Here is a 12,441-nt window from a genome sequence, read left to right on the forward strand (position 1 = left end):
ATACACCTCCCCAGAACCAGTCCCCATGGCCCTGCTGCTGGGCTCCTCCCTGCCTTGGCTTGCTACACTCTCCGCACAGAGATAAGAGGCCACTGGGTTCTCAAAGCTTAGTCCCTAGAGCAGAGAAGCAAGGCCCTATGCCGATGGGCAGAGCCTCTTCACAGCACAGCTGTCCAACTATGTAATCCAGCCATTATCCATCACGAGCCAAACCAACCATGATGGCACACTAGATAACCACCAGCTCTATTAACTGGGAAGTGACTTCTCGGCAACCTAAAGGATTTCACAGTCAGCAGATTATTAATCCATTACTGGGAAGGCTTTACACTTTTTCTCAAGTTCTTCACAAGGTAGTCAATTAGTCAGCGGGTGTCATAAGATAATATTTTTATTGAAACTTCTACATCCGCTAGATTTGTTTTGTGTGTTAAACAATATAATGGGTGAGTTTCCAAATTCACTTCATATTTTAAAAGATGATAATGAGCACATAATGGCACCTAGACCCACATAAAACCTCCTCAGGTGGAATCAGGCCCTCTCTATCCCCCTACCATGGCTAAAATAGGGTTGGCAAGGTAGGAGAGGGTTACAGGCTGAATTTTATGCCCTGAAATTCCTATGTTGAAGTCCTAACCTCAGTACCTCAGAATGTGACTGTATTTGGAGATAGGGTCTTCAAAGAGATAATTAAGTTAAAATGAGGTCATTAGGGTGGGCTTTAATCCAATATGACTGGTATCCTTAAAATAAGAGGAAATTAGGACACAGACCCGCCCAGAAGGAAAACCATGTGAAGACACAGGCAGAAGATAGTCACCTACAAGCCAAGGAGAGAGGCCTTAGAAGAAACCAAACCTGCTGACACCTCAATGTTGGACTTCTAGTCTCCAAAACTGTGAGTAAATTAATTTCTGTTGTTTAAGCCACCCAGTCTATAGTACTTTGTCATGGCAGCCCTAGAAAACTAATACAGGGTTTTTTCTTTATCAGCACCCTAGAAATTGCACTGAAGATTTCTTTACTAGGCAAATAGCTGGAATTAATGTACTAAGATCTTGTTTCCAATATATTCAACTCTTTTATAAAAGTAGCAAATTGGTATCTTATATTCTGTCAGTGCAGTAAATAATCAGGCAAAAGGAACTAACATTTTTCAAATTCCTGCTATAAACCAGTCACTGTAATAAGCTCTTTACATCTGTTATCTCATTTAATCCTTAAAGGGGCATTGTTGTTTCTTAAAAACAAACAAACAAAAATACACATGAGGAAATGAAGGCTCAAAGAAGTTAAATAACCTGCCCAAGGCCACGTGGATGCTTTGTGAAATTAACATCTCAATCTGTGTCTCTCAATTTCCTGTTTACCCCAGATTTTGCACAAACTTTGCCACACAGCTGCATGATATCTTTGCACTGAAAGTGGTGAGAGTTCCTAAAGAGGTATAAAGATTAATAGAGGCCCTATTCCATCTCCTTTGAGCATTCGAGCTGTTTCTGGGGAGAGGGGTACAGAGTAGTAAGAGTATGAGAAAAGGAAAAGCATCCTTTTTTTTGTATACATAGGAAACAAAAATCTGGCTGCCTATCGAGAGGGTATGTGCATCATTTCCCCTCCCTTGGTAACACTGCGGATGCTGCAGATGCTTGGGAGTGCAATAAACAAGTTGTAATATATTAGCACGAACAGTTGCAGTGAGCTCCTATAGCTGGCAGAATTCCTGAGAAATGGTTTTTATGGTACCGATCTCCTTGGAGACCTTAAATAACGGCCTCAAATGTATGGTACAGGGATCACAGGGTTTATTACTTTAGTTTTAGCCTGGTGTTCTGCAACTTATAGTTTTACTGATAAATTGGGATCCATTCAGCTGGTACATATTATGTGGGATTGTAGAACTGTCTCTCTGTATTGAAGGATTAGAAATGGGCAGATGCCTTGATTGGGTAATAACGGCGCTAGCCCAAGCTGTGCGTGTCAGACAGGGCCCGGCCGTGCATCTGGGCTCATTTTAAAGAGGAATGGGCTCACACAGTAGGACTGCACCCCTTCCTCTATACCTTCTAGTCCCAGAGAAACCCGACACGGAGTTAGTAGTCTCATGCTTTCACTACAACCTGGCTAAAGGCAAACAAATTCAGCTCCCTTTTGGGGAGGGTGGAGAAGATCTCCACTAAAATAAAAATTACACTTCTGAATCTAGCAATAGAGGGGTGGCTTTTTATGCAGAACCTAGGAGTACACTGTTCCCTATTTTCCATGGATTAAGTTAAAATAAAATCTGCTTTTAGGGCTTCCCTGGTGGCGCAGTGGTTGGGAGTCCGCCTGCCGATGCAGGGGACATGGGTTCGTGCCCTGGTCCGGGAGGATCCCGCGTGCCGTGGAGCAGCTGGGCCCGTGAGCCATGGCCGCTGAGCCTGCGCATCCGGAGCCTGTGCTCCGCAATGGGAGAAGCCACAACAGTGAGAGGCCCGCGTACCACCTCTCACTGCAGAAAAAAAAATCTGCTTTTAGTGGCTGTGGCTGCTTTATATACACTTAATTTGACATTGTTAGCAATCAGATTTTACAGGCCATGAACATAGTACATTTGAGAGAAAGCTATTCATGTTCCTGATTTTCAACCAGTTGATCAGCCTCTTGGCTTTAAAAAAAAAAAAATTATTATTATTATTATTTTTTTTAGGAAAGGGACATCAATTGAATTTTGTTGTGTTGGTGGTCTAGTTTTTAAAAAATCAAGCTAGTATGCAGGAATAGTAACTTTCTTTCAGCTGAAAGTCTGGTATAGATTTTAGCATTTGGACACTGGAGCCCTTTCAAATCCCACCTGACTGTTAATCTGTAAAGGATGAAGGATTTACACAAAGAGCCTCAACTCCAAGGTGTCATTAAGTTCTATGGGGTCAATAATTCCTGAAAATGAATTTAAACAACAAAGCTCAATAATTCTATAAACATTGTTAGCCTGTTTCTTTGGGGAACAAAGAGGACAGGGGGAGGAAGGAAATGGGCTTAGGTATGAGAGATTGGAAAAATGGTTCGAAGAGAAGAAACAGTCCCCACCCCCACCCATGAATTCTGGATCTTCCTTTGAGCTCAGAAGGTACCCAGTCTTCTGTAGTAAGAAATGCTTTCCAATGTGTGGATGTGCTTTGGGCTCAGTCCTGGGTAGCCAACCTTCTTCCTAGTGGGTCTGGTCCTGAGACAGTTAACAGTTCTTTATGATGTCATTCGGCTCCTTGGAAAGGAGATGGGGCAGAGGATGAAATGGACATCCAGTGTTGTGAGAGAGTTGCCATATTCCATGCCTCAGTTACATTAACTGCTGCTGCAGAGCCATTCAGAGCCAGCTCTGTTGAAGGCTCCTACCTGGTCAGGTACAAGGTAGCATCCTCATGGGGATTTTATCAAGGATCAAGCTAATTATTTTTGATAAATGGGAAAGATAACCCAGGGTGCTTACTATTGTTTAACCTATGGTAAGATTCTCAGTGGCCTTGTCTCCTGGGAAAGATGCATTCTGAAAATGACTCCTGTGAAAGCAAAGATCCAGTGTGCAGTGGCCATTCAAACAGAGGAGGGAGGGAAATGTGACAAGATAGAGGGAGAAGGATTCAACGATAATTATTGCTAACTTAAAAATAACACAGCAAGGGGCTTCCCTGGTGGCGCAGTGGTTGAGAGTCCGCCTGCTGATGCAGGGGACACGGGTTCATGCCCTGGTCTGGGAAGATCCCACATGCCGTGGAGCGGCTGGGCCCATGAGCCATGGCCGCTGAGCCTGTGCGTCTGGAGCTTGTGCTCCACAACGGGAGAGGCCACAACAGTGAGAGGCCCGCATACCACAAAAAATAATAATAATAATAACACAGCAAAGGAAACCATTGCCAAAAACCAAGACAACCTACTGAATGGGAGAAAATATTTGCAAATGATATGACTGATAAGGGATTACTATCCAACATATATAAACAGCTCATACAACTCAATATCAAAAAAAACAAACAATACAATTTTTTAAATGGGCAGAAAACCTGAACATTTTTCCAAAGAAGACATACAGATGGCCAACAAACACATGTAAGGATGTTCAACATTGCTAATCATCAGAGAAATGCAAATCAAAACCTCAATGAGATATCACCTCACACCCGTCAGAAGGGCTATCATCAAAAAGAACACAAATAACAAATGTTGGTGAGAATATGGAGAAAAGGGAACCCTTCTACACTGTTAATGGGAATGTAAATTGGTGCAGCCACAATGGAAAACAGTATGAAGGTTCCTCAAAAAACTAAAACTAGAGCTACCGTATGACCCAGCAATCCCACTCCTGGATATATATATGAAAAAAAACACCCACTAATTTGAAAAGATATATGCATCCCAATGTTCATAGCATCATTATTTATAATTGCCAAGATACAGAAGCAACCTAAATGTCCATCAGCAGATGAATGGATAAAGAAGATGTGGTATATATATACAATGTAATATTACTCAGCCATAAAATGGAATGAAATTTTGTCATTTGCAACAACACGGATGGACCTGGAGGTCATTATGCTAAGTGAAATAAGTCAGAGAAAGACAAATACTGTATGATCTCACTTATATGTGGAATCTAAAAACACACAAACAAGTGAATATAACAAAAAAGAAGCAGATTCACAGATACAGAGAACAAACCAGTGGTTAACAGTGGGGAGAGGGAATGGGGGAGGGGAAAAATAGGGGTAGGGCCTTAAGAGGTACAAACTATTAGGTATAAAATAAGCTAAAGGGATATATTGTACAAAATGGGGAATATAGCCAATATTTTATAATAATATAAAGGGACTATAAACTTTAAAAGTTGTAAATCACTATATTGTACATCTGGAACTTAGATAATATTGTAAAGCAACTATACTTCAATAAAAAAATAAAAATAACATAGTTATGTTATGGGCTAAGTTGTATCTCCCCAAAATTCTATGTTGAAGTTCTAAACCCAGTACCTCAGAATGTGACTACACTTGGAGATAAGGCCTTTAAAAATTAAGGTAAAATGAGATCATATAGATGGGCCTAATTCAATATGACTAATGTCCTTATAAAAAGAGGAGATTAGGACACAGAGACACACAGAGAAAAAACCATGTGAGGACACCAGGAGATGTCTATCTACAGGCCAAGGAGAGAGGCCTCAGAAGAAATCAACCCTGCTGACATCTTGATCTTGGACTTCTAGTCTTCAGGACTGTGAGGAAACAAATTTCTGATGCTTAAGCCACCCAGTCTGTGTACTTTGTCATGGCAGCCCTAGCAAACTAATACACTCTCTAAGAAAGAAACTAATAAAAGATAGTACATGACGAAGGTGTTTCTTATAAGAGCAGCAATCTTGCCCCCCTTGCTCACCTTTCTATTCTAGCAACTCAAGAATGGTGTATCACAGGCGCCCCATAAATATCTCTTCCCTGCATGTGCCAAGCACACCTGGCCTCAGGACATTTGCACTTGTTACTCCCTCTATCTTGACGTCCCCATTCTCCCATCTGCATTGCTCACTCTTGCTCTTCCTTTTAATCACTCTCAGTGCCTTCTCCTTACTTGCGCTTTTCTTATTGCACCAACCACCTGACATAGCACATGGCTGTTTACTGTCTGTCCCCTCACACTGCCCACCCCCACTGGAACAAAAGTTCCATGAGAGTATAAGCTTTATCTTTTCTGTGCAGTTGATATCTTCAGCATTTAAATGGTACCTTGCACAGAGTGAGCACCAAAAAACCCTTGTTGAACAAAGGCATGCATTGGTCCTACAGTTATACTCTCCCTCAAAGTCATCCTCATACTTTCACTCCAATTCTGTGTTCATCAAACCACCTAATTAGTATCACTGATCTTAATTCAGTGAGCTTAACACCAGGAGACTTCTCTGAAGAGTGCTTTTTATCTTCTTTTTTTCACTTTAACAATAAGGTCAAGACAACAGACAACAGTTTTATAGATGAGTTCTAATAAACATGGAAGGGTTTCCCATTGTCCACAAGACCAAGGCCAAATCCTTAGTATGTCATACTATGCTTTTTGTGATCAGGCTCCTACCCACCCCTCCACCCTCACTCTCACTACTCTCTGCCTCCTATTTTAAACTTTGATACATTGAGCCACTCATGACTAATCCATTCACTCACCCAGTTAAGTGGGACCTCCTCTGTGCCCGGCACAGTCGTTCCCTGCACAGGGACCTTTGCATGTGCTGTTTCTTCCCCTCACCAACACCCTCCCTCTAGCTTTGCCAAGTGTTCTTTCACAGGCAGATTATAAGAGCTGAAATTCAGACATAGAAGACCACACCAGAGGAAGATCAGAAATGGCCACCAGGGAGCTTCAGGATCATGAAACTTATGCACAAAGAAGGGAGGGAAACCAAAGATAGCTACTTTATTTTATGTGGTCACTTGATGGCCATTTTTTCCTATGTTGTCCTTCATATCTGTCCCCATCAATGTAAATGTGTAAAAAGCAAGGGCTTGTAGTGATTTAACTCAACCTGTACATTTCATCCATTTCATCCCAGTATGTAAATGGGAACTTTATGAAAACTTGATTGACATTAAATAACAGCAAGATTCCATTTTGCATTCATGAGATGAGTAAAATGCATAAAATTCAGATGATATCAAGCATTGGCGAGGATTTGCAAAGTGAGTCCTCTTGTACACACTGCTGGAAGTGCTAGAACCTCTTTGGACGGCACTTGGCTCAGCAGTTCCATGTCTTGGCATTTACCCCAGAGAGACATGCACATGTGCCCAAGGAGGCATTGATGAGGGTGCTCATGGTAGTATTGTCATAGCCAAACATTGGAAACTATCTAAATGTCCATCAGTACAGGAATGGCTAGATGAATTCCAGCATGTCTATGCTATGGAATACTACATAGTCATTGAAAAGCATGAGATGTATCTATTTGTACTACGTAAACAGATCATCCACGTGAACTCCATGAACTCAGGGAGTTTGATTTTCTCAGTGGGTTGTCCAGTGTATTCTTAGCAATTCAGAACAGTGCCTGGCACTGAGCATTTACCTGAAAAATATTCATTGAATAAATGGAAGTTGAGTTAAAAAAAACATATCACAGAATATGTACAGTATACTACATTTATATGTGATCATTTGTATTAGAAAAAAGGAAAACAATAGTATTTTCTATGAATGCATATATGTGTATTAAAACTTAGGAAAAGATCTGGAAATATACAAACAAACTGGGAATTCACTGGGGGCAAAGTAGGGAGGGTCAATGGGGACTTCAGCTTTAATGGTAATGTTTTAATTATTAGAAGGAGAATATTCACGTATTACTTGGTTAATAAAAATTAATTTTAAAATGTTCCAATGCATGATTAAAACTATGATGCTTGCTCCTGAGGGAGAGGAAAACAATTAGTCCAGTATTAATTTTCTTTTGTCTAGAAATGGGATGAGTCCCAGAATTTGAAGATAGAACCCAATCTGCAACTGCAAGAAAATCGAGATCTACCAGGGCAAGAGCCAGGCCTTTAGGGGGCAGAGTGATGTCTGTGGAATTCAGGATGAAGAAATGGGTCCCAGAAAATTTACTTAGGAAGAAAAGTAAGGGATAAATAAAAAAGGTGGTTCATAAAGGATTCCAAAGTAAGGATGACTAGCATTGTTGAGTTACCAGCAGATGAACTGTTTTGGAGAAAAACCTTGCTCCAAGGGGAGACAATTTGTGATTTTGGAAATCCTGGGCTTGAAGTGACTGTGAGATGTCCTGCTGGAAATATCTGGTAGACAGGGGGATATTTGTGGAAATGGAACAGGGGTGATGCCAATTTGGAAGTTATTTGCGCAGAAAGGATAATGAAACAATGGAATTTGAACCAGCTCTCCACTGGGGAGAGTATGAGGAGAGAAGAGTAGGGGGCAGGTATCTAGTCAACAGCCATCCCAGCTAGGGAAATACCCAGGGATGGTGCTTGTCTTGCAGTACCTCTGTCACATCACTCAAAAGGTCAAGCATTCGGGATTCAGACAGTAATGACAATGACTGAACTTTGACCAATGTAAGTCAATAGGAAGCAACTATTAGCAAATTCATTAACTAGAGTCCTGTTGCCTGGACAGAGATGTCCTTGATTGCTAGGTCATCCCTGCCTGTAAGAGTTATGGCTTGTATGAAATGCATCAGTCTTGTGTTTCCTGGGAAGGTGTTTTCCCTTCATGAAGTATAAGATTAGTTTTACTGGACCACCAGGGCAGATTATCCACAGAAGAACACCAAACCACTACTTCTGTGCCATAATTTCAGGACAAGGATTCCTCGAAAGAAATGTCAGACTGATGCCCAAAACTCTATTGAAAGAATCAGTTCCTGCTTGTTAAAACTCTCAGTTAAAATGCATGTAACCCCCATGGCAATGGCACCTTGGAAAGCAGGCTGGCTTTGGAATCAGCCCAGCTAGAAATCAAATCCCACTTCTACTGCTTTAGCTGTCTGAGCTTACTTCTCAAGGTCTCTATTGCCACATCTGTAAGATGGGGTGATAATGTCTATCTGGCAGAGTTCTATAAGAAATTAAAAAAACAATGTATGTAGACCACATGGCACATAAGAGCCCTAGTATCAACAGCAGTGCCTTATTCCCCTGTCCCCTCTCTGAGGGAACAAAAGGAAACAATTCCTGAAAGCTAGGAGTGAAGAGACATGCCTGACCTACAATGGATTTGTTTCACCAAAGAATTCCAGACAACTCTAAATGATCACTATGCTGATAACTAATTCTTGACGAGGTAGGTCTATGCTCACCTGGATCTTGCACATCACCAAAGGAAAAAAAAATCAACCTGACATTAAGAAAGGAATACCTAACTAAGCAGAGTCATAGATCTTTTTCTTGGAATCCTAGGTATGAGAAGAGGAAGAGGAAAGAAAAGTAGAAGAGTTCTTTCCTGGAAGAAGACAGTCCCGAGGCATCCCCATCTCACTTTAGATCCCTAACTCACTAGGCTTCTCCTCCTGCTCTTTGTGATGAGGCCAGTCCAGTATGTACTGGAAGTAGAAGGAATTAGGAAGACAAGAGGAGGGGAAAGAGCAGCAATTAGAGTGGAGCCAAGAACCTGGATCCCGCTTGCTGTCTCACTCTGCCTGCGTGGTGCCAGAGCACCTGGCCTCACAGTGGAACAGCTCAGCCATCAGTATGTTCCATCCACATGGTGCCAGATGCTTGAGTAACTGCCCCAACTTTTCATATTGTGTTTGCATGTGTGGCTGTCAAAAGACCTAGTCATGCTATAGAGTTGCAAATAAATAAAAAATGGTGGGAACAAAAGGATCTCCTCCTCCTGTACCTTTCCCAATAACTCCTAGTCAGAAAGTGAATACACACATCCTAGTCACCCACACGCACTATTTCAGGGACATTTTAACCAACCGTCTCAGCCTATTTTACATTTCTTTACAGTATATATAGCCAAACGTATGATGACATAAAGATTAAGAGAACAGGTTCTAGAGCCTAAGCACCACAGTCCATCCCTGCTTTGCCGTTTATTAAGTTGAGTGACTTTGGCCTTGCTACTTAGTTTCTCTGTGCCTCAGTTTCCTCATCTGTAAAATTGTAAAATGTGGATATATTAGTACCTACTTTATTATTACAACCTGTGTTATGGGTTTATTCTGAGGACTAAGTAAATAGACATAAAGCTATTAGGACAGTAGATTCTACTAATGCAATAGCAGATCAGGCATATAGTTAGAGTTTAGTAAATATTAGTTATCATTCTTGCTAATATTAACAGCAATTTAATATCACAAGATTGTGAGGGATCATAAAAGACCATCCAATCCCTGCATTTTGAGTATTATTTTCAACACTACTTCTTATCAATCATTCTATGATCTCACTTAATTCTATGATTAACCCTCAATTTTAGAATACTCTTGAGTATGTGTGTATATGCTATTTATCTACAGCTTTTAATAATGCTGACAAAGCATAACACAGTGACCACATGTCCCAGATTTTCTTGGATAACCTAATTTTACTCTTTTTTCATAAAAGGCTTTGATTTGCTGAATACATAGATAAATGGGATTTAATTTTTATATCATGGCAAGATTTCTAAATACATAATTTTAAAAATCAAGTAGAAATCTTTTGGTCCTGACTTCCTTATGAAAATGGTTATAATGAATGTATGTAATTTTAAAAGAATAGGTTCTAATGATTCCCATGTTGGTAACAACACATCTAAGAATTACAAAAAAATGTGGTGAAGGCTTTTGACCTAGAGATTCGTTTTGTCTCTAAGGAAGCTTGTTTGTACCTCAGTCAACAGAGTGCTTTATGCAGGATGTAAGCAATTAGAGTACAACCTTTGTGATTCACACTAATGACCACAAGACCCAATGAACACATGATCTACTGACTTTTGCTTATTAGTGAGAATGTAAAAAGATGAGATGAAAAACAAACAGGCTGCTTTATACACTAAAAATATGAGAAATACATCTTAGTGTTATTTGTGCTTAGTTATTTTCCAATTTAGGATATTCATGTCGAAGGCATCTGAGAATCCAAAGCACTTTTAAAGAACTAACTGATTTTTGTCATCCTTGCTATTAATTATAGTGTGGCGGCTTCACAGAAGGAGATTAAACTGGCTCTATCTCAACAGGAAAATACTAGAAGAAATGATTCTTTAGGTTTTGAGTGAGAAGACCTGGACTCTCCATTCCTGACTCTGTCATGGAGCAGCTATGTGGCTTTAGGCAAATCATACACTCATTTTTATGACTGGACTGCAAGACCACTGAGGTCCTTTAGTGCTTAGCAACCCATGAATTATAAGACTGATCAATTTTGTAAAATAAAAAAAGTTACAAATAAAAAAATAAGGAAATGCAAATCAGAACTACAATGAGGTATCACCTCACACTGGTCAGAATGGTCATCATCAAAAAGTCTACAAACAATAAATGCTGGAGAGGGTGCGGAGAAAAGGGAACCCCCTCTTGCACTGTTGGTGGGAATGTAAATTGATACAGCCACTATGGAGAACAGTACAGAGGTTCCTTAAAAAACTAAAAATAGAATTACCATACGACGCAACAATCCCACTACTGGGCATATACCCTGAGAAAACTATAATTCAAAAAGAGTCATGGGGGCTTCCCTGGTGGCGCAGTGGTTGAGAGTCCGCCTGCCGATGCAGGGGACACAGGTTCGTGCCCTGGTCCGGGAGGATCCCACATGCCGCAGAGCGGCTGGGCCCGTGGGCCATGGCCATTGGGCCTGCGCGTCCGGAGCCTGTGCTCCACAGAGGGAGGGGCCACAACAGTGAGAGGCCTGCGTACCGCAAAAAAAAAAAAAAAAAAAAAAAAGAGTCATGTACCACAATGTTCATTGCAGCTCTATTTACAATAGCCAGGACATGGAAGCAACCTAAGTGTCCATCAACAGATGAATGGATAAAGATGTGGCACATATATACAATGGAATATTACTCAGCCATAAAAAGAAATGAAATTGAGTTACTTGTAGTGAGGTGGATGGACCTAGAGTCTGTCACACAGAGTGAAGTAAGTCAGAAAGAGAAAAACCAATACCGTATGCTAACACATATGTATGGAATCTTAAAAAAAAAAATGGTTCTGAAGAACCTAGGGGCAGGACAGGAACAAAGACGCAGACGTAGAGAATGGACTTGAGGACACAGGGAGCGGGAAGGGTAAGCTGGGACGAAGTGAGAGAGTGGCATGGACATATGTACACTACCTAACGTAAAATAGCTAGCTAGTGGGAAGCAGCCACATAGCACAGGGAAATCAGCTCGGTGCTTTGTGACCACCTAGAGGGGTGGGATGTGGAGGGTGGGAGGGAGATGCAAGAGGGAGGGGATATGGGGATATGTGTATATGTATAGCTGATTCACTTTGTTACACAGCAGAAGCTAACACACCATTGTAGAGCAATTATACTCCAATAAAGATGTTGAAAAAAAATTAAATTAAAAATTAAAAAAAAATAAGGTGTTTCAAAAGGATATTTTTCTGGATTCTTCTTTTGAAATTCTGCCTTTTCTTCAAGATTAATGGGGATTACTTAACTGCCTTACCTTGTTTAAATTGCACCCCTCTCCCAAAAGCTTCTATCTGGATAGGGCAGAAGAAACCACAGCCCCAGTCAGCCCATAGCGATACCCTCTGTCCACCCATGGACGTGAAGTACCCTATAGTAGAGCCATGCCTGTGCAGTCCATTCAAATCAGCTAACGCATAAATGGCTCCAACTTGGAAATTTCTGGTGGGGGTTATGAAGCCCCACAAAACTAAAAGTCTTTTGAAGAAGAAAGAGAAGTTCATAATACTTCTGCCTTAAGGCATATTATGGTAAGTTCTGAGGTAAGAGG

The 12,441-nt window shown here is 40.8% G+C and overlaps 2 long non-coding RNA genes across 2 annotated transcripts in view; one reads left to right on the plus strand and one right to left on the minus strand.

The window, feature by feature from the left end:
- The window catches only part of LOC117201153 (uncharacterized), a 546,510-nt gene that overhangs the window by 218,109 nt on the left and 315,960 nt on the right, over positions 1-12,441 (minus strand). The gene's annotated exons all lie outside the window — the stretch shown is intronic.
- On the plus strand, positions 3,331-9,120 carry LOC125960432 (uncharacterized). Its single transcript, XR_007470100.1, has 3 exons — positions 3,331-3,386; positions 7,480-7,638; positions 8,937-9,120. It is a non-coding gene; the product is annotated as an uncharacterized LOC125960432 (long non-coding RNA).

The sequence above is a fragment of the Orcinus orca genome, chromosome 11, assembly GCF_937001465.1.
Source record: "Orcinus orca chromosome 11, mOrcOrc1.1, whole genome shotgun sequence".
Taxonomy (NCBI): domain Eukaryota; kingdom Metazoa; phylum Chordata; class Mammalia; order Artiodactyla; family Delphinidae; genus Orcinus; species Orcinus orca.